Raw genomic sequence first — 20830 nt, 5'->3', positions numbered from 1 at the left:
TTGAAGGAAACCCCACCACCTTATAGGACGGTTGTTTCACTTCCACATAGATGGCTGCCTACTTTCGTGCCTCTCGAAAAGCAGTGGTCCTCGCTGTCCAAAATGTACATCCCACTGGCCTTCAAAGAAAGTCTTTTCACTCTCTGCTGTTACCTTCAAAGGCCACTGTTGTAGAGTTCGCATGGCCCCAAGTTTGTGTTACAGCGGGTGTAGCATGACATGGCAGGATACACCTTGGCCTGTTGACCAATCCTTTAGTGATCTGACTACGGCCTGCCACATTGTAATCGACCGACGCTAGGATAGTATCAAGGTATCCTATATCACAGAGTTGGTGCTGGTTGCAAGAAGCGGTCTTAGAGAGAGAGAGAGAGAGAGAGACTTCCTGCTCCTTGTGTACCTTCAGGGGTCCGAACTGGCATGGGCGTGACTGTGGACATTACACTTCATCCAGCGCATAAAGATGCCGTGACCCGGATTCGAACCGGGGTTGCTGCGGCCACAACGCAGAGTACTAACCACTATACGATCACGGCATTGTCAACGAGCCAGGTAGGAGTCGAACCTACAATCTTCTGATCCGTAGTCAGACGCGTTATCCATTGCGCCACTGGCCCTGCACCTGGCCCTGACTCTTTGCTAAGCCTTCACAAAGGGCATTCTAGCTGCAGAAGCCAATCGACACCATCTCAGCCATTCCAGAGATAAACGGCTAACTTTCTGCTGAATTTCTAATGGAAAGGAAAGTGCTCAGGCCTTCTCAGTTGCTGTCACATCACTGCTTATGGCTGCTCGATAGTTGTGAAAATGGCAAAGGCTAATAATGTTACAATCTCATTCTATGTGGCCCACAGGTGGTGTTGAAGGAAACCCCACCGCCTTATAGGACGGTTGTTTCACTTCCACATAGATGGCTGCCTACTTTCGTGCCTCTCGAAAAGCAGTGGTCCTCGCTGTCCAAAATGTACATCCCACTGGCCTTCAAAGAAAGTCTTTTCACTCTCTGCTGTTACCTTCAAAGGCCACTGTTGTAGAGTTCGCATGGCCCTAAGTTTGTGTTACAGCGGGTGTAGCATGACATGGCAGGATACACCTTGGCCTGTTGACCAATCCTTTAGTGATCTGACTACGGCCTGCCACATTGTAATCGACCGACGCTAGGATAGTATCAAGGTATCCTATATCACAGAGTTGGTGCTGGTTGCAAGAAGCGGTCTTAGAGAGAGAGAGAGAGAGAGAGACTTCCTGCTCCTTGTGTACCTTCAGGGGTCCGAACTGGCATGGGCGTGACTGTGGACATTACACTTCATCCAGCGCATAAAGATGCCGTGACCCGGATTCGAACCGGGGTTGCTGCGGCCACAACGCAGAGTACTAACCACTATACGATCACGGCATTGTCAACGAGCCAGGTAGGAGTCGAACCTACAATCTTCTGATCCGTAGTCAGACGCGTTATCCATTGCGCCACTGGCCCTGCACCTGGCCCTGACTCTTTGCTAAGCCTTCACAAAGGGCATTCTAGCTGCAGAAGCCAATCGACACCATCTCAGCCATTCCAGAGATAAACGGCTAACTTTCTGCTGAATTTCTAATGGAAAGGAAAGTGCTCAGGCCTTCTCAGTTGCTGTCACATCACTGCTTATGGCTGCTCGATAGTTGTGAAAATGGCAAAGGCTAATAATGTTACAATCTCATTCTATGTGGCCCACAGGTGGTGTTGAAGGAAACCCCACCACCTTATAGGACGGTTGTTTCACTTCCACATAGATGGCTGCCTACTTTCGTGCCTCTCGAAAAGCAGTGGTCCTCGCTGTCCAAAATGTACATCCCACTGGCCTTCAAAGAAAGTCTTTTCACTCTCTGCTGTTACCTTCAAAGGCCACTGTTGTAGAGTTCGCATGGCCCCAAGTTTGTGTTACAGCGGGTGTAGCGTGACATGGCAGGATACACCTTGGCCTGTTGACCAATCCTTTAGTGATCTGACTACGGCCTGCCACATTGTAATCGACCGACGCTAGGATAGTATCAAGGTATCCTATATCACAGAGTTGGTGCTGGTTGCAAGAAGCGGTCTTAGAGAGAGAGAGAGAGAGAGAGAGACTTCCTGCTCCTTGTGTACCTTCAGGGGTCCGAACTGGCATGGGCGTGACTGTGGACATTACACTTCATCCAGCGCATAAAGATGCCGTGACCCGGATTCGAACCGGGGTTGCTGCGGCCACAACGCAGAGTACTAACCACTATACGATCACGGCATTGTCAACGAGCCAGGTAGGAGTCGAACCTACAATCTTCTGATCCGTAGTCAGACGCGTTATCCATTGCGCCACTGGCCCTGCACCTGGCCCTGACTCTTTGCTAAGCCTTCACAAAGGGCATTCTAGCTGCAGAAGCCAATCGACACCATCTCAGCCATTCCAGAGATAAACGGCTAACTTTCTGCTGAATTTCTAATGGAAAGGAAAGTGCTCAGGCCTTCTCAGTTGCTGTCACATCACTGCTTATGGCTGCTCGATAGTTGTGAAAATGGCAAAGGCTAATAATGTTACAATCTCATTCTATGTGGCCCACAGGTGGTGTTGAAGGAAACCCCACCACCTTATAGGACGGTTGTTTCACTTCCACATAGATGGCTGCCTACTTTCGTGCCTCTCGAAAAGCAGTGGTCCTCGCTGTCCAAAATGTACATCCCACTGGCCTTCAAAGAAAGTCTTTTCACTCTCTGCTGTTACCTTCAAAGGCCACTGTTGTAGAGTTCGCATGGCCCCAAGTTTGTGTTACAGCGGGTGTAGCATGACATGGCAGGATACACCTTGGCCTGTTGACCAATCCTTTAGTGATCTGACTACGGCCTGCCACATTGTAATCGACCGACGCTAGGATAGTATCAAGGTATCCTATATCACAGAGTTGGTGCTGGTTGCAAGAAGCGGTCTTAGAGAGAGAGAGAGAGAGAGAGACTTCCTGCTCCTTGTGTACCTTCAGGGGTCCGAACTGGCATGGGCGTGACTGTGGACATTACACTTCATCCAGCGCATAAAGATGCCGTGACCCGGATTCGAACCGGGGTTGCTGCGGCCACAACGCAGAGTACTAACCACTATACGATCACGGCATTGTCAACGAGCCAGGTAGGAGTCGAACCTACAATCTTCTGATCCGTAGTCAGACGCGTTATCCATTGCGCCACTGGCCCTGCACCTGGCCCTGACTCTTTGCTAAGCCTTCACAAAGGGCATTCTAGCTGCAGAAGCCAATCGACACCATCTCAGCCATTCCAGAGATAAACGGCTAACTTTCTGCTGAATTTCTAATGGAAAGGAAAGTGCTCAGGCCTTCTCAGTTGCTGTCACATCACTGCTTATGGCTGCTCGATAGTTGTGAAAATGGCAAAGGCTAATAATGTTACAATCTCATTCTATGTGGCCCACAGGTGGTGTTGAAGGAAACCCCACCGCCTTATAGGACGGTTGTTTCACTTCCACATAGATGGCTGCCTACTTTCGTGCCTCTCGAAAAGCAGTGGTCCTCGCTGTCCAAAATGTACATCCCACTGGCCTTCAAAGAAAGTCTTTTCACTCTCTGCTGTTACCTTCAAAGGCCACTGTTGTAGAGTTCGCATGGCCCCAAGTTTGTGTTACAGCGGGTGTAGCATGACATGGCAGGATACACCTTGGCCTGTTGACCAATCCTTTAGTGATCTGACTACGGCCTGCCACATTGTAATCGACCGACGCTAGGATAGTATCAAGGTATCCTATATCACAGAGTTGGTGCTGGTTGCAAGAAGCGGTCTTAGAGAGAGAGAGAGACTTCCTGCTCCTTGTGTACCTTCAGGGGTCCGAACTGGCATGGGCGTGACTGTGGACATTACACTTCATCCAGCGCATAAAGATGCCGTGACCCGGATTCGAACCGGGGTTGCTGCGGCCACAACGCAGAGTACTAACCACTATACGATCACGGCATTGTCAACGAGCCAGGTAGGAGTCGAACCTACAATCTTCTGATCCGTAGTCAGACGCGTTATCCATTGCGCCACTGGCCCTGCACCTGGCCCTGACTCTTTGCTAAGCCTTCACAAAGGGCATTCTAGCTGCAGAAGCCAATCGACACCATCTCAGCCATTCCAGAGATAAACGGCTAACTTTCTGCTGAATTTCTAATGGAAAGGAAAGTGCTCAGGCCTTCTCAGTTGCTGTCACATCACTGCTTATGGCTGCTCGATAGTTGTGAAAATGGCAAAGGCTAATAATGTTACAATCTCATTCTATGTGGCCCACAGGTGGTGTTGAAGGAAACCCCACCGCCTTATAGGACGGTTGTTTCACTTCCACATAGATGGCTGCCTACTTTCGTGCCTCTCGAAAAGCAGTGGTCCTCGCTGTCCAAAATGTACATCCCACTGGCCTTCAAAGAAAGTCTTTTCACTCTCTGCTGTTACCTTCAAAGGCCACTGTTGTAGAGTTCGCATGGCCCCAAGTTTGTGTTACAGCGGGTGTAGCATGACATGGCAGGATACACCTTGGCCTGTTGACCAATCCTTTAGTGATCTGACTACGGCCTGCCACATTGTAATCGACCGACGCTAGGATAGTATCAAGGTATCCTATATCACAGAGTTGGTGCTGGTTGCAAGAAGCGGTCTTAGAGAGAGAGAGAGAGAGAGAGAGACTTCCTGCTCCTTGTGTACCTTCAGGGGTCCGAACTGGCATGGGCGTGACTGTGGACATTACACTTCATCCAGCGCATAAAGATGCCGTGACCCGGATTCGAACCGGGGTTGCTGCGGCCACAACGCAGAGTACTAACCACTATACGATCACGGCATTGTCAACGAGCCAGGTAGGAGTCGAACCTACAATCTTCTGATCCGTAGTCAGACGCGTTATCCATTGCGCCACTGGCCCTGCACCTGGCCCTGACTCTTTGCTAAGCCTTCACAAAGGGCATTCTAGCTGCAGAAGCCAATCGACACCATCTCAGCCATTCCAGAGATAAACGGCTAACTTTCTGCTGAATTTCTAATGGAAAGGAAAGTGCTCAGGCCTTCTCAGTTGCTGTCACATCACTGCTTATGGCTGCTCGATAGTTGTGAAAATGGCAAAGGCTAATAATGTTACAATCTCATTCTATGTGGCCCACAGGTGGTGTTGAAGGAAACCCCACCGCCTTATAGGACGGTTGTTTCACTTCCACATAGATGGCTGCCTACTTTCGTGCCTCTCGAAAAGCAGTGGTCCTCGCTGTCCAAAATGTACATCCCACTGGCCTTCAAAGAAAGTCTTTTCACTCTCTGCTGTTACCTTCAAAGGCCACTGTTGTAGAGTTCGCATGGCCCCAAGTTTGTGTTACAGCGGGTGTAGCATGACATGGCAGGATACACCTTGGCCTGTTGACCAATCCTTTAGTGATCTGACTACGGCCTGCCACATTGTAATCGACCGACGCTAGGATAGTATCAAGGTATCCTATATCACAGAGTTGGTGCTGGTTGCAAGAAGCGGTCTTAGAGAGAGAGAGAGAGAGAGAGAGAGAGAGAGACTTCCTGCTCCTTGTGTACCTTCAGGGGTCCGAACTGGCATGGGCGTGACTGTGGACATTACACTTCATCCAGCGCATAAAGATGCCGTGACCCGGATTCGAACCGGGGTTGCTGCGGCCACAACGCAGAGTACTAACCACTACACGATCACGGCATTGTCAACGAGCCAGGTAGGAGTCGAACCTACAATCTTCTGATCCGTAGTCAGACGCGTTATCCATTGCGCCACTGGCCCTGCACCTGGCCCTGACTCTTTGCTAAGCCTTCACAAAGGGCATTCTAGCTGCAGAAGCCAATCGACACCATCTCAGCCATTCCAGAGATAAACGGCTAACTTTCTGCTGAATTTCTAATGGAAAGGAAAGTGCTCAGGCCTTCTCAGTTGCTGTCACATCACTGCTTATGGCTGCTCGATAGTTGTGAAAATGGCAAAGGCTAATAATGTTACAATCTCATTCTATGTGGCCCACAGGTGGTGTTGAAGGAAACCCCACCGCCTTATAGGACGGTTGTTTCACTTCCACATAGATGGCTGCCTACTTTCGTGCCTCTCGAAAAGCAGTGGTCCTCGCTGTCCAAAATGTACATCCCACTGGCCTTCAAAGAAAGTCTTTTCACTCTCTGCTGTTACCTTCAAAGGCCACTGTTGTAGAGTTCGCATGGCCCCAAGTTTGTGTTACAGCGGGTGTAGCATGACATGGCAGGATACACCTTGGCCTGTTGACCAATCCTTTAGTGATCTGACTACGGCCTGCCACATTGTAATCGACCGACGCTAGGATAGTATCAAGGTATCCTATATCACAGAGTTGGTGCTGGTTGCAAGAAGCGGTCTTAGAGAGAGAGAGAGAGAGAGAGACTTCCTGCTCCTTGTGTACCTTCAGGGGTCCGAACTGGCATGGGCGTGACTGTGGACATTACACTTCATCCAGCGCATAAAGATGCCGTGACCCGGATTCGAACCGGGGTTGCTGCGGTCACAACGCAGAGTACTAACCACTATACGATCACGGCATTGTCAACGAGCCAGGTAGGAGTCGAACCTACAATCTTCTGATCCGTAGTCAGACGCGTTATCCATTGCGCCACTGGCCCTGCACCTGGCCCTGACTCTTTGCTAAGCCTTCACAAAGGGCATTCTAGCTGCAGAAGCCAATCGACACCATCTCAGCCATTCCAGAGATAAACGGCTAACTTTCTGCTGAATTTCTAATGGAAAGGAAAGTGCTCAGGCCTTCTCAGTTGCTGTCACATCACTGCTTATGGCTGCTCGATAGTTGTGAAAATGGCAAAGGCTAATAATGTTACAATCTCATTCTATGTGGCCCACAGGTGGTGTTGAAGGAAACCCCACCGCCTTATAGGACGGTTGTTTCACTTCCACATAGATGGCTGCCTACTTTCGTGCCTCTCGAAAAGCAGTGGTCCTCGCTGTCCAAAATGTACATCCCACTGGCCTTCAAAGAAAGTCTTTTCACTCTCTGCTGTTACCTTCAAAGGCCACTGTTGTAGAGTTCGCATGGCCCCAAGTTTGTGTTACAGCGGGTGTAGCATGACATGGCAGGATACACCTTGGCCTGTTGACCAATCCTTTAGTGATCTGACTACGGCCTGCCACATTGTAATCGACCGACGCTAGGATAGTATCAAGGTATCCTATATCACAGAGTTGGTGCTGGTTGCAAGAAGCGGTCTTAGAGAGAGAGAGAGAGAGACTTCCTGCTCCTTGTGTACCTTCAGGGGTCCGAACTGGCATGGGCGTGACTGTGGACATTACACTTCATCCAGCGCATAAAGATGCCGTGACCCGGATTCGAACCGGGGTTGCTGCGGCCACAACGCAGAGTACTAACCACTATACGATCACGGCATTGTCAACGAGCCAGGTAGGAGTCGAACCTACAATCTTCTGATCCGTAGTCAGACGCGTTATCCATTGCGCCACTGGCCCTGCACCTGGCCCTGACTCTTTGCTAAGCCTTCACAAAGGGCATTCTAGCTGCAGAAGCCAATCGACACCATCTCAGCCATTCCAGAGATAAACGGCTAACTTTCTGCTGAATTTCTAATGGAAAGGAAAGTGCTCAGGCCTTCTCAGTTGCTGTCACATCACTGCTTATGGCTGCTCGATAGTTGTGAAAATGGCAAAGGCTAATAATGTTACAATCTCATTCTATGTGGCCCACAGGTGGTGTTGAAGGAAACCCCACCGCCTTATAGGACGGTTGTTTCACTTCCACATAGATGGCTGCCTACTTTCGTGCCTCTCGAAAAGCAGTGGTCCTCGCTGTCCAAAATGTACATCCCACTGGCCTTCAAAGAAAGTCTTTTCACTCTCTGCTGTTACCTTCAAAGGCCACTGTTGTAGAGTTCGCATGGCCCCAAGTTTGTGTTACAGCGGGTGTAGCATGATATGGCAGGATACACCTTGGCCTGTTGACCAATCCTTTAGTGATCTGACTACGGCCTGCCACATTGTAATCGACCGACGCTAGGATAGTATCAAGGTATCCTATATCACAGAGTTGGTGCTGGTTGCAAGAAGCGGTCTTAGAGAGAGACTTCCTGCTCCTTGTGTACCTTCAGGGGTCCGAACTGGCATGGGCGTGACTGTGGACATTACACTTCATCCAGCGCATAAAGATGCCGTGACCCGGATTCGAACCGGGGTTGCTGCGGCCACAACGCAGAGTACTAACCACTATACGATCACGGCATTGTCAACGAGCCAGGTAGGAGTCGAACCTACAATCTTCTGATCCGTAGTCAGACGCGTTATCCATTGCGCCACTGGCCCTGCACCTGGCCCTGACTCTTTGCTAAGCCTTCACAAAGGGCATTCTAGCTGCAGAAGCCAATCGACACCATCTCAGCCATTCCAGAGATAAACGGCTAACTTTCTGCTGAATTTCTAATGGAAAGGAAAGTGCTCAGGCCTTCTCAGTTGCTGTCACATCACTGCTTATGGCTGCTCGATAGTTGTGAAAATGGCAAAGGCTAATAATGTTACAATCTCATTCTATGTGGCCCACAGGTGGTGTTGAAGGAAACCCCACCGCCTTATAGGACGGTTGTTTCACTTCCACATAGATGGCTGCCTACTTTCGTGCCTCTCGAAAAGCAGTGGTCCTCGCTGTCCAAAATGTACATCCCACTGGCCTTCAAAGAAAGTCTTTTCACTCTCTGCTGTTACCTTCAAAGGCCACTGTTGTAGAGTTCGCATGGCCCCAAGTTTGTGTTACAGCGGGTGTAGCATGACATGGCAGGATACACCTTGGCCTGTTGACCAATCCTTTAGTGATCTGACTACGGCCTGCCACATTGTAATCGACCGACGCTAGGATAGTATCAAGGTATCCTATATCACAGAGTTGGTGCTGGTTGCAAGAAGCGGTCTTAGAGAGAGAGAGAGAGACTTCCTGCTCCTTGTGTACCTTCAGGGGTCCGAACTGGCATGGGCGTGACTGTGGACATTACACTTCATCCAGCGCATAAAGATGCCGTGACCCGGATTCGAACCGGGGTTGCTGCGGCCACAACGCAGAGTACTAACCACTATACGATCACGGCATTGTCAACGAGCCAGGTAGGAGTCGAACCTACAATCTTCTGATCCGTAGTCAGACGCGTTATCCATTGCGCCACTGGCCCTGCACCTGGCCCTGACTCTTTGCTAAGCCTTCACAAAGGGCATTCTAGCTGCAGAAGCCAATCGACACCATCTCAGCCATTCCAGAGATAAACGGCTAACTTTCTGCTGAATTTCTAATGGAAAGGAAAGTGCTCAGGCCTTCTCAGTTGCTGTCACATCACTGCTTATGGCTGCTCGATAGTTGTGAAAATGGCAAAGGCTAATAATGTTACAATCTCATTCTATGTGGCCCACAGGTGGTGTTGAAGGAAACCCCACCGCCTTATAGGACGGTTGTTTCACTTCCACATAGATGGCTGCCTACTTTCGTGCCTCTCGAAAAGCAGTGGTCCTCGCTGTCCAAAATGTACATCCCACTGGCCTTCAAAGAAAGTCTTTTCACTCTCTGCTGTTACCTTCAAAGGCCACTGTTGTAGAGTTCGCATGGCCCCAAGTTTGTGTTACAGCGGGTGTAGCATGACATGGCAGGATACACCTTGGCCTGTTGACCAATCCTTTAGTGATCTGACTACGGCCTGCCACATTGTAATCGACCGACGCTAGGATAGTATCAAGGTATCCTATATCACAGAGTTGGTGCTGGTTGCAAGAAGCGGTCTTAGAGAGAGAGAGAGAGAGAGAGAGAGACTTCCTGCTCCTTGTGTACCTTCAGGGGTCCGAACTGGCATGGGCGTGACTGTGGACATTACACTTCATCCAGCGCATAAAGATGCCGTGACCCGGATTCGAACCGGGGTTGCTGCGGCCACAACGCAGAGTACTAACCACTATACGATCACGGCATTGTCAACGAGCCAGGTAGGAGTCGAACCTACAATCTTCTGATCCGTAGTCAGACGCGTTATCCATTGCGCCACTGGCCCTGCACCTGGCCCTGACTCTTTGCTAAGCCTTCACAAAGGGCATTCTAGCTGCAGAAGCCAATCGACACCATCTCAGCCATTCCAGAGATAAACGGCTAACTTTCTGCTGAATTTCTAATGGAAAGGAAAGTGCTCAGGCCTTCTCAGTTGCTGTCACATCACTGCTTATGGCTGCTCGATAGTTGTGAAAATGGCAAAGGCTAATAATGTTACAATCTCATTCTATGTGGCCCACAGGTGGTGTTGAAGGAAACCCCACCGCCTTATAGGACGGTTGTTTCACTTCCACATAGATGGCTGCCTACTTTCGTGCCTCTCGAAAAGCAGTGGTCCTCGCTGTCCAAAATGTACATCCCACTGGCCTTCAAAGAAAGTCTTTTCACTCTCTGCTGTTACCTTCAAAGGCCACTGTTGTAGAGTTCGCATGGCCCCAAGTTTGTGTTACAGCGGGTGTAGCATGACATGGCAGGATACACCTTGGCCTGTTGACCAATCCTTTAGTGATCTGACTACGGCCTGCCACATTGTAATCGACCGACGCTAGGATAGTATCAAGGTATCCTATATCACAGAGTTGGTGCTGGTTGCAAGAAGCGGTCTTAGAGAGAGAGAGAGAGAGAGAGACTTCCTGCTCCTTGTGTACCTTCAGGGGTCCGAACTGGCATGGGCGTGACTGTGGACATTACACTTCATCCAGCGCATAAAGATGCCGTGACCCGGATTCGAACCGGGGTTGCTGCGGTCACAACGCAGAGTACTAACCACTATACGATCACGGCATTGTCAACGAGCCAGGTAGGAGTCGAACCTACAATCTTCTGATCCGTAGTCAGACGCGTTATCCATTGCGCCACTGGCCCTGCACCTGGCCCTGACTCTTTGCTAAGCCTTCACAAAGGGCATTCTAGCTGCAGAAGCCAATCGACACCATCTCAGCCATTCCAGAGATAAACGGCTAACTTTCTGCTGAATTTCTAATGGAAAGGAAAGTGCTCAGGCCTTCTCAGTTGCTGTCACATCACTGCTTATGGCTGCTCGATAGTTGTGAAAATGGCAAAGGCTAATAATGTTACAATCTCATTCTATGTGGCCCACAGGTGGTGTTGAAGGAAACCCCACCGCCTTATAGGACGGTTGTTTCACTTCCACATAGATGGCTGCCTACTTTCGTGCCTCTCGAAAAGCAGTGGTCCTCGCTGTCCAAAATGTACATCCCACTGGCCTTCAAAGAAAGTCTTTTCACTCTCTGCTGTTACCTTCAAAGGCCACTGTTGTAGAGTTCGCATGGCCCCAAGTTTGTGTTACAGCGGGTGTAGCATGACATGGCAGGATACACCTTGGCCTGTTGACCAATCCTTTAGTGATCTGACTACGGCCTGCCACATTGTAATCGACCGACGCTAGGATAGTATCAAGGTATCCTATATCACAGAGTTGGTGCTGGTTGCAAGAAGCGGTCTTAGAGAGAGAGAGAGAGAGACTTCCTGCTCCTTGTGTACCTTCAGGGGTCCGAACTGGCATGGGCGTGACTGTGGACATTACACTTCATCCAGCGCATAAAGATGCCGTGACCCGGATTCGAACCGGGGTTGCTGCGGCCACAACGCAGAGTACTAACCACTATACGATCACGGCATTGTCAACGAGCCAGGTAGGAGTCGAACCTACAATCTTCTGATCCGTAGTCAGACGCGTTATCCATTGCGCCACTGGCCCTGCACCTGGCCCTGACTCTTTGCTAAGCCTTCACAAAGGGCATTCTAGCTGCAGAAGCCAATCGACACCATCTCAGCCATTCCAGAGATAAACGGCTAACTTTCTGCTGAATTTCTAATGGAAAGGAAAGTGCTCAGGCCTTCTCAGTTGCTGTCACATCACTGCTTATGGCTGCTCGATAGTTGTGAAAATGGCAAAGGCTAATAATGTTACAATCTCATTCTATGTGGCCCACAGGTGGTGTTGAAGGAAACCCCACCGCCTTATAGGACGGTTGTTTCACTTCCACATAGATGGCTGCCTACTTTCGTGCCTCTCGAAAAGCAGTGGTCCTCGCTGTCCAAAATGTACATCCCACTGGCCTTCAAAGAAAGTCTTTTCACTCTCTGCTGTTACCTTCAAAGGCCACTGTTGTAGAGTTCGCATGGCCCCAAGTTTGTGTTACAGCGGGTGTAGCATGACATGGCAGGATACACCTTGGCCTGTTGACCAATCCTTTAGTGATCTGACTACGGCCTGCCACATTGTAATCGACCGACGCTAGGATAGTATCAAGGTATCCTATATCACAGAGTTGGTGCTGGTTGCAAGAAGCGGTCTTAGAGAGAGAGAGAGAGACTTCCTGCTCCTTGTGTACCTTCAGGGGTCCGAACTGGCATGGGCGTGACTGTGGACATTACACTTCATCCAGCGCATAAAGATGCCGTGACCCGGATTCGAACCGGGGTTGCTGCGGCCACAACGCAGAGTACTAACCACTATACGATCACGGCATTGTCAACGAGCCAGGTAGGAGTCGAACCTACAATCTTCTGATCCGTAGTCAGACGCGTTATCCATTGCGCCACTGGCCCTGCACCTGGCCCTGACTCTTTGCTAAGCCTTCACAAAGGGCATTCTAGCTGCAGAAGCCAATCGACACCATCTCAGCCATTCCAGAGATAAACGGCTAACTTTCTGCTGAATTTCTAATGGAAAGGAAAGTGCTCAGGCCTTCTCAGTTGCTGTCACATCACTGCTTATGGCTGCTCGATAGTTGTGAAAATGGCAAAGGCTAATAATGTTACAATCTCATTCTATGTGGCCCACAGGTGGTGTTGAAGGAAACCCCACCGCCTTATAGGACGGTTGTTTCACTTCCACATAGATGGCTGCCTACTTTCGTGCCTCTCGAAAAGCAGTGGTCCTCGCTGTCCAAAATGTACATCCCACTGGCCTTCAAAGAAAGTCTTTTCACTCTCTGCTGTTACCTTCAAAGGCCACTGTTGTAGAGTTCGCATGGCCCCAAGTTTGTGTTACAGCGGGTGTAGCATGACATGGCAGGATACACCTTGGCCTGTTGACCAATCCTTTAGTGATCTGACTACGGCCTGCCACATTGTAATCGACCGACGCTAGGATAGTATCAAGGTATCCTATATCACAGAGTTGGTGCTGGTTGCAAGAAGCGGTCTTAGAGAGAGAGAGAGAGAGAGAGACTTCCTGCTCCTTGTGTACCTTCAGGGGTCCGAACTGGCATGGGCGTGACTGTGGACATTACACTTCATCCAGCGCATAAAGATGCCGTGACCCGGATTCGAACCGGGGTTGCTGCGGCCACAACGCAGAGTACTAACCACTATACGATCACGGCATTGTCAACGAGCCAGGTAGGAGTCGAACCTACAATCTTCTGATCCGTAGTCAGACGCGTTATCCATTGCGCCACTGGCCCTGCACCTGGCCCTGACTCTTTGCTAAGCCTTCACAAAGGGCATTCTAGCTGCAGAAGCCAATCGACACCATCTCAGCCATTCCAGAGATAAACGGCTAACTTTCTGCTGAATTTCTAATGGAAAGGAAAGTGCTCAGGCCTTCTCAGTTGCTGTCACATCACTGCTTATGGCTGCTCGATAGTTGTGAAAATGGCAAAGGCTAATAATGTTACAATCTCATTCTATGTGGCCCACAGGTGGTGTTGAAGGAAACCCCACCGCCTTATAGGACGGTTGTTTCACTTCCACATAGATGGCTGCCTACTTTCGTGCCTCTCGAAAAGCAGTGGTCCTCGCTGTCCAAAATGTACATCCCACTGGCCTTCAAAGAAAGTCTTTTCACTCTCTGCTGTTACCTTCAAAGGCCACTGTTGTAGAGTTCGCATGGCCCCAAGTTTGTGTTACAGCGGGTGTAGCATGACATGGCAGGATACACCTTGGCCTGTTGACCAATCCTTTAGTGATCTGACTACGGCCTGCCACATTGTAATCGACCGACGCTAGGATAGTATCAAGGTATCCTATATCACAGAGTTGGTGCTGGTTGCAAGAAGCGGTCTTAGAGAGAGAGAGAGAGAGAGACTTCCTGCTCCTTGTGTACCTTCAGGGGTCCGAACTGGCATGGGCGTGACTGTGGACATTACACTTCATCCAGCGCATAAAGATGCCGTGACCCGGATTCGAACCGGGGTTGCTGCGGCCACAACGCAGAGTACTAACCACTATACGATCACGGCATTGTCAACGAGCCAGGTAGGAGTCGAACCTACAATCTTCTGATCCGTAGTCAGACGCGTTATCCATTGCGCCACTGGCCCTGCACCTGGCCCTGACTCTTTGCTAAGCCTTCACAAAGGGCATTCTAGCTGCAGAAGCCAATCGACACCATCTCAGCCATTCCAGAGATAAACGGCTAACTTTCTGCTGAATTTCTAATGGAAAGGAAAGTGCTCAGGCCTTCTCAGTTGCTGTCACATCACTGCTTATGGCTGCTCGATAGTTGTGAAAATGGCAAAGGCTAATAATGTTACAATCTCATTCTATGTGGCCCACAGGTGGTGTTGAAGGAAACCCCACCGCCTTATAGGACGGTTGTTTCACTTCCACATAGATGGCTGCCTACTTTCGTGCCTCTCGAAAAGCAGTGGTCCTCGCTGTCCAAAATGTACATCCCACTGGCCTTCAAAGAAAGTCTTTTCACTCTCTGCTGTTACCTTCAAAGGCCACTGTTGTAGAGTTCGCATGGCCCCAAGTTTGTGTTACAGCGGGTGTAGCATGACATGGCAGGATACACCTTGGCCTGTTGACCAATCCTTTAGTGATCTGACTACGGCCTGCCACATTGTAATCGACCGACGCTAGGATAGTATCAAGGTATCCTATATCACAGAGTTGGTGCTGGTTGCAAGAAGCGGTCTTAGAGAGAGAGAGAGAGAGAGAGACTTCCTGCTCCTTGTGTACCTTCAGGGGTCCGAACTGGCATGGGCGTGACTGTGGACATTACACTTCATCCAGCGCATAAAGATGCCGTGACCCGGATTCGAACCGGGGTTGCTGCGGCCACAACGCAGAGTACTAACCACTATACGATCACGGCATTGTCAACGAGCCAGGTAGGAGTCGAACCTACAATCTTCTGATCCGTAGTCAGACGCGTTATCCATTGCGCCACTGGCCCTGCACCTGGCCCTGACTCTTTGCTAAGCCTTCACAAAGGGCATTCTAGCTGCAGAAGCCAATCGACACCATCTCAGCCATTCCAGAGATAAACGGCTAACTTTCTGCTGAATTTCTAATGGAAAGGAAAGTGCTCAGGCCTTCTCAGTTGCTGTCACATCACTGCTTATGGCTGCTCGATAGTTGTGAAAATGGCAAAGGCTAATAATGTTACAATCTCATTCTATGTGGCCCACAGGTGGTGTTGAAGGAAACCCCACCGCCTTATAGGACGGTTGTTTCACTTCCACATAGATGGCTGCCTACTTTCGTGCCTCTCGAAAAGCAGTGGTCCTCGCTGTCCAAAATGTACATCCCACTGGCCTTCAAAGAAAGTCTTTTCACTCTCTGCTGTTACCTTCAAAGGCCACTGTTGTAGAGTTCGCATGGCCCCAAGTTTGTGTTACAGCGGGTGTAGCATGACATGGCAGGATACACCTTGGCCTGTTGACCAATCCTTTAGTGATCTGACTACGGCCTGCCACATTGTAATCGACCGACGCTAGGATAGTATCAAGGTATCCTATATCACAGAGTTGGTGCTGGTTGCAAGAAGCGGTCTTAGAGAGAGAGAGAGAGAGAGACTTCCTGCTCCTTGTGTACCTTCAGGGGTCCGAACTGGCATGGGCGTGACTGTGGACATTACACTTCATCCAGCGCATAAAGATGCCGTGACCCGGATTCGAACCGGGGTTGCTGCGGCCACAACGCAGAGTACTAACCACTATACGATCACGGCATTGTCAACGAGCCAGGTAGGAGTCGAACCTACAATCTTCTGATCCGTAGTCAGACGCGTTATCCATTGCGCCACTGGCCCTGCACCTGGCCCTGACTCTTTGCTAAGCCTTCACAAAGGGCATTCTAGCTGCAGAAGCCAATCGACACCATCTCAGCCATTCCAGAGATAAACGGCTAACTTTCTGCTGAATTTCTAATGGAAAGGAAAGTGCTCAGGCCTTCTCAGTTGCTGTCACATCACTGCTTATGGCTGCTCGATAGTTGTGAAAATGGCAAAGGCTAATAATGTTACAATCTCATTCTATGTGGCCCACAGGTGGTGTTGAAGGAAACCCCACCGCCTTATAGGACGGTTGTTTCACTTCCACATAGATGGCTGCCTACTTTCGTGCCTCTCGAAAAGCAGTGGTCCTCGCTGTCCAAAATGTACATCCCACTGGCCTTCAAAGAAAGTCTTTTCACTCTCTGCTGTTACCTTCAAAGGCCACTGTTGTAGAGTTCGCATGGCCCCAAGTTTGTGTTACAGCGGGTGTAGCATGACATGGCAGGATACACCTTGGCCTGTTGACCAATCCTTTAGTGATCTGACTACGGCCTGCCACATTGTAATCGACCGACGCTAGGATAGTATCAAGGTATCCTATATCACAGAGTTGGTGCTGGTTGCAAGAAGCGGTCTTAGAGAGAGAGAGAGAGAGAGAGACTTCCTGCTCCTTGTGTACCTTCAGGGGTCCGAACTGGCATGGGCGTGACTGTGGACATTACACTTCATCCAGCGCATAAAGATGCCGTGACCCGGATTCGAACCGGGGTTGCTGCGGCCACAACGCAGAGTACTAACCACTATACGATCACGGCATTGTCAACGAGCCAGGTAGGAGTCGAACCTACAATCTTCTGATCCGTAGTCAGACGCGTTATCCATTGCGCCACTGGCCCTGCACCTGGCCCTGACTCTTTGCTAAGCCTTCACAAAGGGCATTCTAGCTGCAGAAGCCAATCGACACCATCTCAGCCATTCCAGAGATAAACGGCTAACTTTCTGCTGAATTTCTAATGGAAAGGAAAGTGCTCAGGCCTTCTCAGTTGCTGTCACATCACTGCTTATGGCTGCTCGATAGTTGTGAAAATGGCAAAGGCTAATAATGTTACAATCTCATTCTATGTGGCCCACAGGTGGTGTTGAAGGAAACCCCACCGCCTTATAGGACGGTTGTTTCACTTCCACATAGATGGCTGCCTACTTTCGTGCCTCTCGAAAAGCAGTGGTCCTCGCTGTCCAAAATGTACATCCCACTGGCCTTCAAAGCAAAGTCTTTTCACTCTCTGCTGTTACCTTCAAAGGCCACTGTTGTAGAGTTCGCATGGCCCCAAGTTTGTGTTACAGCGGGTGTAGCATGACATGGCAGGATACACCTTGGCCTGTTGACCAATCCTTTAGTGATCTGACTACGGCCTGCCACATTGTAATCGACCGACGCTAGGATAGTATCAAGGTATCCTATATCACAGAGTTGGTGCTGGTTGCAAGAAGCGGTCTTAGAGAGAGAGAGAGAGAGAGACTTCCTGCTCCTTGTGTACCTTCAGGGGTCCGAACTGGCATGGGCGTGACTGTGGACATTACACTTCATCCAGCGCATAAAGATGCCGTGACCCGGATTCGAACCGGGGTTGCTGCGGCCACAACGCAGAGTACTAACCACTATACGATCACGGCATTGTCAACGAGCCAGGTAGGAGTCGTACCTACAATCTTCTGATCCGTAGTCAGACGCGTTATCCATTGCGCCACTGGCCCTGCACCTGGCCCTGACTCTTTGCTAAGCCTTCACAAAGGGCATTCTAGCTGCAGAAGCCAATCGACACCATCTCAGCCATTCCAGAGATAAACGGCTAACTTTCTGCTGAATTTCTAATGGAAAGGAAAGTGCTCAGGCCTTCTCAGTTGCTGTCACATCACTGCTTATGGCTGCTCGATAGTTGTGAAAATGGCAAAGGCTAATAATGTTACAATCTCATTCTATGTGGCCCACAGGTGGTGTTGAAGGAAACCCCACCGCCTTATAGGACGGTTGTTTCACTTCCACATAGATGGCTGCCTACTTTCGTGCCTCTCGAAAAGCAGTGGTCCTCGCTGTCCAAAATGTACATCCCACTGGCCTTCAAAGAAAGTCTTTTCACTCTCTGCTGTTACCTTCAAAGGCCACTGTTGTAGAGTTCGCATGGCCCCAAGTTTGTGTTACAGCGGGTGTAGCATGACATGGCAGGATACACCTTGGCCTGTTGACCAATCCTTTAGTGATCTGACTACGGCCTGCCACATTGTAATCGACCGACGCTAGGATAGTATCAAGGTATCCTATATCACAGAGTTGGTGCTGGTTGCAAGAAGCGGTCTTAGAGAGAGAGAGACTTCCTGCTCCTTGTGTACCTTCAGGGGTCCGAACTGGCATGGGCGTGACTGTGGACATTACACTTCATCCAGCGCATAAAGATGCCGTGACCCGGATTCGAACCGGGGTTGCTGCGGCCACAACGCAGAGTACTAACCACTATACGATCACGGCATTGTCAACGAGCCAGGTAGGAGTCGAACCTACAATCTTCTGATCCGTAGTCAGACGCGTTATCCATTGCGCCACTGGCCCTGCACCTGGCCCTGACTCTTTGCTAAGCCTTCACAAAGGGCATTCTAGCTGCAGAAGCCAATCGACACCATCTCAGCCATTCCAGAGATAAACGGCTAACTTTCTGCTGAATTTCTAATGGAAAGGAAAGTGCTCAGGCCTTCTCAGTTGCTGTCACATCACTGCTTATGGCTGCTCGATAGTTGTGAAAATGGCAAAGGCTAATAATGTTACAATCTCATTCTATGTGGCCCACAGGTGGTGTTGAAGGAAACCCCACCGCCTTATAGGACGGTTGTTTCACTTCCACATAGATGGCTGCCTACTTTCGTGCCTCTCGAAAAGCAGTGGTCCTCGCTGTCCAAAATGTACATCCCACTGGCCTTCAAAGAAAGTCTTTTCACTCTCTGCTGTTACCTTCAAAGGCCACTGTTGTAGAGTTCGCATGGCCCCAAGTTTGTGTTACAGCGGGTGTAGCATGACATGGCAGGATACACCTTGGCCTGTTGACCAATCCTTTAGTGATCTGACTACGGCCTGCCACATTGTAATCGACCGACGCTAGGATAGTATCAAGGTATCCTATATCACAGAGTTGGTGCTGGTTGCAAGAAGCGGTCTTAGAGAGAGAGAGAGAGAGAGAGAGAGAGAGAGAGAGAGAGAGACTTCCTGCTCCTTGTGTACCTTCAGGGGTCCGAACTGGCATGGGCGTGACTGTGGACATTACACTTCATCCAGCGCATAAAGATGCCGTGACCCGGATTCGAACCGGGGTTGCTGCGGCCACAACGCAGAGTACTAACCACTATACGATCACGGCATTGTCAACGAGCCAGGTAGGAGTCGAACCTACAATCTTCTGATCCGTAGTCAGACGCGTTATCCATTGCGCCACTGGCCCTGCACCTGGCCCTGACTCTTTGCTAAGCCTTCACAAAGGGCATTCTAGCTGCAGAAGCCAATCGACACCATCTCAGCCATTCCAGAGATAAACGGCTAACTTTCTGCTGAATTTCTAATGGAAAGGAAAGTGCTCAGGCCTTCTCAGTTGCTGTCACATCACTGCTTATGGCTGCTCGATAGTTGTGAAAATGGCAAAGGCTAATAATGTTACAATCTCATTCTATGTGGCCCACAGGTGGTGTTGAAGGAAACCCCACCGCCTTATAGGACGGTTGTTTCACTTCCACATAGATGGCTGCCTACTTTCGTGCCTCTCGAAAAGCAGTGGTCCTCGCTGTCCAAAATGTACATCCCACTGGCCTTCAAAGAAAGTCTTTTCACTCTCTGCTGTTACCTTCAAAGGCCACTGTTGTAGAGTTCGCATGGCCCCAAGTTTGTGTTACAGCGGGTGTAGCATGACATGGCAGGATACACCTTGGCCTGTTGACCAATCCTTTAGTGATCTGACTACGGCCTGCCACATTGTAATCGACCGACGCTAGGATAGTATCAAGGTATCCTATATCACAGAGTTGGTGCTGGTTGCAAGAAGCGGTCTTAGAGAGAGAGAGAGAGAGAGAGAGACTTCCTGCTCCTTGTGTACCTTCAGGGGTCCGAACTGGCATGGGCGTGACTGTGGACATTACACTTCATCCAGCGCATAAAGATGCCGTGACCCGGATTCGAACCGGGGTTGCTGCGGCCACAACGCAGAGTACTAACCACTATACGATCACGGCATTGTCAACGAGCCAGGTAGGAGTCGAACCTACAATCTTCTGATCCGTAGTCAGACGCGTTATCCATTGCGCCACTGGCCCTGCACCTGGCCCTGACTCTTTGCTAAGCCTTCACAAAGGGCATTCTAGCTGCAGAAGCCAATCGACACCATCTCAGCCATTCCAGAGATAAACGGCTAACTTTCTGCTGAATTTCTAATGGAAAGGAAAGTGCTCAGGCCTTCTCAGTTGCTGTCACATCACTGCTTATGGCTGCTCGATAGTTGTGAAAATGGCAAAGGCTAATAATGTTACAATCTCATTCTATGTGGCCCACAGGTGGTGTTGAAGGAAACCCCACCACCTTATAGGACGGTTGTTTCACTTCCACATAGATGGCTGCCTACTTTCGTGCCTCTCGAAAAGCAGTGGTCCTCGCTGTCCAAAATGTACATCCCACTGGCCTTCAAAGAAAGTCTTTTCACTCTCTGCTGTTACCTTCAAAGGCCACTGTTGTAGAGTTCGCATGGCCCCAAGTTTGTGTTACAGCGG

General features: G+C 49.9%; 46 non-coding genes across 46 annotated transcripts; all 46 read right to left on the bottom strand.

Annotated features, from left to right (window-relative positions):
- Positions 1–464: 464 nt before the first annotated feature.
- Positions 465–536, bottom strand: TRNAH-GUG (transfer RNA histidin (anticodon GUG)). The gene has a single exon. It is a non-coding gene; the product is annotated as a tRNA-His (tRNA).
- An 8-nt stretch (positions 537–544) lies between these two features.
- Positions 545–617, bottom strand: TRNAR-ACG (transfer RNA arginine (anticodon ACG)). Its single transcript has one exon. It is a non-coding gene; the product is annotated as a tRNA-Arg (tRNA).
- Positions 618–1324: 707 nt separating this feature from the next.
- On the bottom strand, positions 1325–1396 carry TRNAH-GUG (transfer RNA histidin (anticodon GUG)). Its single transcript has one exon. It is a non-coding gene; the product is annotated as a tRNA-His (tRNA).
- An 8-nt stretch (positions 1397–1404) lies between these two features.
- Positions 1405–1477, bottom strand: TRNAR-ACG (transfer RNA arginine (anticodon ACG)). Its single transcript has one exon. It is a non-coding gene; the product is annotated as a tRNA-Arg (tRNA).
- Positions 1478–2186: 709 nt separating this feature from the next.
- Positions 2187–2258, bottom strand: TRNAH-GUG (transfer RNA histidin (anticodon GUG)). Its single transcript has one exon. It is a non-coding gene; the product is annotated as a tRNA-His (tRNA).
- Positions 2259–2266: 8 nt separating this feature from the next.
- Positions 2267–2339, bottom strand: TRNAR-ACG (transfer RNA arginine (anticodon ACG)). Its single transcript has one exon. It is a non-coding gene; the product is annotated as a tRNA-Arg (tRNA).
- Positions 2340–3046: 707 nt separating this feature from the next.
- TRNAH-GUG (transfer RNA histidin (anticodon GUG)) lies at positions 3047–3118 on the bottom strand. Its single transcript has one exon. It is a non-coding gene; the product is annotated as a tRNA-His (tRNA).
- An 8-nt stretch (positions 3119–3126) lies between these two features.
- On the bottom strand, positions 3127–3199 carry TRNAR-ACG (transfer RNA arginine (anticodon ACG)). Its single transcript has one exon. It is a non-coding gene; the product is annotated as a tRNA-Arg (tRNA).
- A 699-nt stretch (positions 3200–3898) lies between these two features.
- TRNAH-GUG (transfer RNA histidin (anticodon GUG)) lies at positions 3899–3970 on the bottom strand. Its single transcript has one exon. It is a non-coding gene; the product is annotated as a tRNA-His (tRNA).
- Positions 3971–3978: 8 nt separating this feature from the next.
- On the bottom strand, positions 3979–4051 carry TRNAR-ACG (transfer RNA arginine (anticodon ACG)). The gene has a single exon. It is a non-coding gene; the product is annotated as a tRNA-Arg (tRNA).
- A 709-nt stretch (positions 4052–4760) lies between these two features.
- On the bottom strand, positions 4761–4832 carry TRNAH-GUG (transfer RNA histidin (anticodon GUG)). The gene has a single exon. It is a non-coding gene; the product is annotated as a tRNA-His (tRNA).
- Positions 4833–4840: 8 nt separating this feature from the next.
- Positions 4841–4913, bottom strand: TRNAR-ACG (transfer RNA arginine (anticodon ACG)). Its single transcript has one exon. It is a non-coding gene; the product is annotated as a tRNA-Arg (tRNA).
- A 797-nt stretch (positions 4914–5710) lies between these two features.
- TRNAR-ACG (transfer RNA arginine (anticodon ACG)) lies at positions 5711–5783 on the bottom strand. The gene has a single exon. It is a non-coding gene; the product is annotated as a tRNA-Arg (tRNA).
- A 707-nt stretch (positions 5784–6490) lies between these two features.
- Positions 6491–6562, bottom strand: TRNAH-GUG (transfer RNA histidin (anticodon GUG)). The gene has a single exon. It is a non-coding gene; the product is annotated as a tRNA-His (tRNA).
- Positions 6563–6570: 8 nt separating this feature from the next.
- TRNAR-ACG (transfer RNA arginine (anticodon ACG)) lies at positions 6571–6643 on the bottom strand. Its single transcript has one exon. It is a non-coding gene; the product is annotated as a tRNA-Arg (tRNA).
- A 703-nt stretch (positions 6644–7346) lies between these two features.
- Positions 7347–7418, bottom strand: TRNAH-GUG (transfer RNA histidin (anticodon GUG)). The gene has a single exon. It is a non-coding gene; the product is annotated as a tRNA-His (tRNA).
- An 8-nt stretch (positions 7419–7426) lies between these two features.
- Positions 7427–7499, bottom strand: TRNAR-ACG (transfer RNA arginine (anticodon ACG)). Its single transcript has one exon. It is a non-coding gene; the product is annotated as a tRNA-Arg (tRNA).
- A 693-nt stretch (positions 7500–8192) lies between these two features.
- TRNAH-GUG (transfer RNA histidin (anticodon GUG)) lies at positions 8193–8264 on the bottom strand. The gene has a single exon. It is a non-coding gene; the product is annotated as a tRNA-His (tRNA).
- Positions 8265–8272: 8 nt separating this feature from the next.
- On the bottom strand, positions 8273–8345 carry TRNAR-ACG (transfer RNA arginine (anticodon ACG)). Its single transcript has one exon. It is a non-coding gene; the product is annotated as a tRNA-Arg (tRNA).
- Positions 8346–9046: 701 nt separating this feature from the next.
- On the bottom strand, positions 9047–9118 carry TRNAH-GUG (transfer RNA histidin (anticodon GUG)). The gene has a single exon. It is a non-coding gene; the product is annotated as a tRNA-His (tRNA).
- Positions 9119–9126: 8 nt separating this feature from the next.
- Positions 9127–9199, bottom strand: TRNAR-ACG (transfer RNA arginine (anticodon ACG)). Its single transcript has one exon. It is a non-coding gene; the product is annotated as a tRNA-Arg (tRNA).
- A 711-nt stretch (positions 9200–9910) lies between these two features.
- TRNAH-GUG (transfer RNA histidin (anticodon GUG)) lies at positions 9911–9982 on the bottom strand. The gene has a single exon. It is a non-coding gene; the product is annotated as a tRNA-His (tRNA).
- An 8-nt stretch (positions 9983–9990) lies between these two features.
- On the bottom strand, positions 9991–10063 carry TRNAR-ACG (transfer RNA arginine (anticodon ACG)). Its single transcript has one exon. It is a non-coding gene; the product is annotated as a tRNA-Arg (tRNA).
- A 707-nt stretch (positions 10064–10770) lies between these two features.
- TRNAH-GUG (transfer RNA histidin (anticodon GUG)) lies at positions 10771–10842 on the bottom strand. The gene has a single exon. It is a non-coding gene; the product is annotated as a tRNA-His (tRNA).
- Positions 10843–10850: 8 nt separating this feature from the next.
- On the bottom strand, positions 10851–10923 carry TRNAR-ACG (transfer RNA arginine (anticodon ACG)). Its single transcript has one exon. It is a non-coding gene; the product is annotated as a tRNA-Arg (tRNA).
- A 703-nt stretch (positions 10924–11626) lies between these two features.
- Positions 11627–11698, bottom strand: TRNAH-GUG (transfer RNA histidin (anticodon GUG)). Its single transcript has one exon. It is a non-coding gene; the product is annotated as a tRNA-His (tRNA).
- Positions 11699–11706: 8 nt separating this feature from the next.
- TRNAR-ACG (transfer RNA arginine (anticodon ACG)) lies at positions 11707–11779 on the bottom strand. The gene has a single exon. It is a non-coding gene; the product is annotated as a tRNA-Arg (tRNA).
- Positions 11780–12480: 701 nt separating this feature from the next.
- Positions 12481–12552, bottom strand: TRNAH-GUG (transfer RNA histidin (anticodon GUG)). Its single transcript has one exon. It is a non-coding gene; the product is annotated as a tRNA-His (tRNA).
- An 8-nt stretch (positions 12553–12560) lies between these two features.
- TRNAR-ACG (transfer RNA arginine (anticodon ACG)) lies at positions 12561–12633 on the bottom strand. Its single transcript has one exon. It is a non-coding gene; the product is annotated as a tRNA-Arg (tRNA).
- A 707-nt stretch (positions 12634–13340) lies between these two features.
- TRNAH-GUG (transfer RNA histidin (anticodon GUG)) lies at positions 13341–13412 on the bottom strand. The gene has a single exon. It is a non-coding gene; the product is annotated as a tRNA-His (tRNA).
- Positions 13413–13420: 8 nt separating this feature from the next.
- On the bottom strand, positions 13421–13493 carry TRNAR-ACG (transfer RNA arginine (anticodon ACG)). Its single transcript has one exon. It is a non-coding gene; the product is annotated as a tRNA-Arg (tRNA).
- Positions 13494–14198: 705 nt separating this feature from the next.
- TRNAH-GUG (transfer RNA histidin (anticodon GUG)) lies at positions 14199–14270 on the bottom strand. Its single transcript has one exon. It is a non-coding gene; the product is annotated as a tRNA-His (tRNA).
- An 8-nt stretch (positions 14271–14278) lies between these two features.
- Positions 14279–14351, bottom strand: TRNAR-ACG (transfer RNA arginine (anticodon ACG)). The gene has a single exon. It is a non-coding gene; the product is annotated as a tRNA-Arg (tRNA).
- Positions 14352–15058: 707 nt separating this feature from the next.
- On the bottom strand, positions 15059–15130 carry TRNAH-GUG (transfer RNA histidin (anticodon GUG)). Its single transcript has one exon. It is a non-coding gene; the product is annotated as a tRNA-His (tRNA).
- Positions 15131–15138: 8 nt separating this feature from the next.
- On the bottom strand, positions 15139–15211 carry TRNAR-ACG (transfer RNA arginine (anticodon ACG)). Its single transcript has one exon. It is a non-coding gene; the product is annotated as a tRNA-Arg (tRNA).
- A 705-nt stretch (positions 15212–15916) lies between these two features.
- Positions 15917–15988, bottom strand: TRNAH-GUG (transfer RNA histidin (anticodon GUG)). The gene has a single exon. It is a non-coding gene; the product is annotated as a tRNA-His (tRNA).
- Positions 15989–15996: 8 nt separating this feature from the next.
- Positions 15997–16069, bottom strand: TRNAR-ACG (transfer RNA arginine (anticodon ACG)). The gene has a single exon. It is a non-coding gene; the product is annotated as a tRNA-Arg (tRNA).
- Positions 16070–16776: 707 nt separating this feature from the next.
- Positions 16777–16848, bottom strand: TRNAH-GUG (transfer RNA histidin (anticodon GUG)). Its single transcript has one exon. It is a non-coding gene; the product is annotated as a tRNA-His (tRNA).
- An 8-nt stretch (positions 16849–16856) lies between these two features.
- TRNAR-ACG (transfer RNA arginine (anticodon ACG)) lies at positions 16857–16929 on the bottom strand. The gene has a single exon. It is a non-coding gene; the product is annotated as a tRNA-Arg (tRNA).
- A 706-nt stretch (positions 16930–17635) lies between these two features.
- Positions 17636–17707, bottom strand: TRNAH-GUG (transfer RNA histidin (anticodon GUG)). The gene has a single exon. It is a non-coding gene; the product is annotated as a tRNA-His (tRNA).
- A 778-nt stretch (positions 17708–18485) lies between these two features.
- On the bottom strand, positions 18486–18557 carry TRNAH-GUG (transfer RNA histidin (anticodon GUG)). Its single transcript has one exon. It is a non-coding gene; the product is annotated as a tRNA-His (tRNA).
- An 8-nt stretch (positions 18558–18565) lies between these two features.
- Positions 18566–18638, bottom strand: TRNAR-ACG (transfer RNA arginine (anticodon ACG)). The gene has a single exon. It is a non-coding gene; the product is annotated as a tRNA-Arg (tRNA).
- Positions 18639–19365: 727 nt separating this feature from the next.
- TRNAH-GUG (transfer RNA histidin (anticodon GUG)) lies at positions 19366–19437 on the bottom strand. The gene has a single exon. It is a non-coding gene; the product is annotated as a tRNA-His (tRNA).
- An 8-nt stretch (positions 19438–19445) lies between these two features.
- TRNAR-ACG (transfer RNA arginine (anticodon ACG)) lies at positions 19446–19518 on the bottom strand. Its single transcript has one exon. It is a non-coding gene; the product is annotated as a tRNA-Arg (tRNA).
- A 709-nt stretch (positions 19519–20227) lies between these two features.
- TRNAH-GUG (transfer RNA histidin (anticodon GUG)) lies at positions 20228–20299 on the bottom strand. Its single transcript has one exon. It is a non-coding gene; the product is annotated as a tRNA-His (tRNA).
- An 8-nt stretch (positions 20300–20307) lies between these two features.
- Positions 20308–20380, bottom strand: TRNAR-ACG (transfer RNA arginine (anticodon ACG)). The gene has a single exon. It is a non-coding gene; the product is annotated as a tRNA-Arg (tRNA).
- Positions 20381–20830: the final 450 nt, after the last annotated feature.

The sequence above is a fragment of the Lithobates pipiens genome, unplaced genomic scaffold (genome assembly GCF_037356315.1).
Source record: "Lithobates pipiens isolate NorthernLeopardFrog02 unplaced genomic scaffold, aLitPip1_a1.2 Scaffold_8, whole genome shotgun sequence".
NCBI classification, from domain to species: Eukaryota; Metazoa; Chordata; class Amphibia; order Anura; family Ranidae; genus Lithobates; species Lithobates pipiens.
This window is presented reverse-complemented; position numbering and strand designations above follow the sequence as displayed.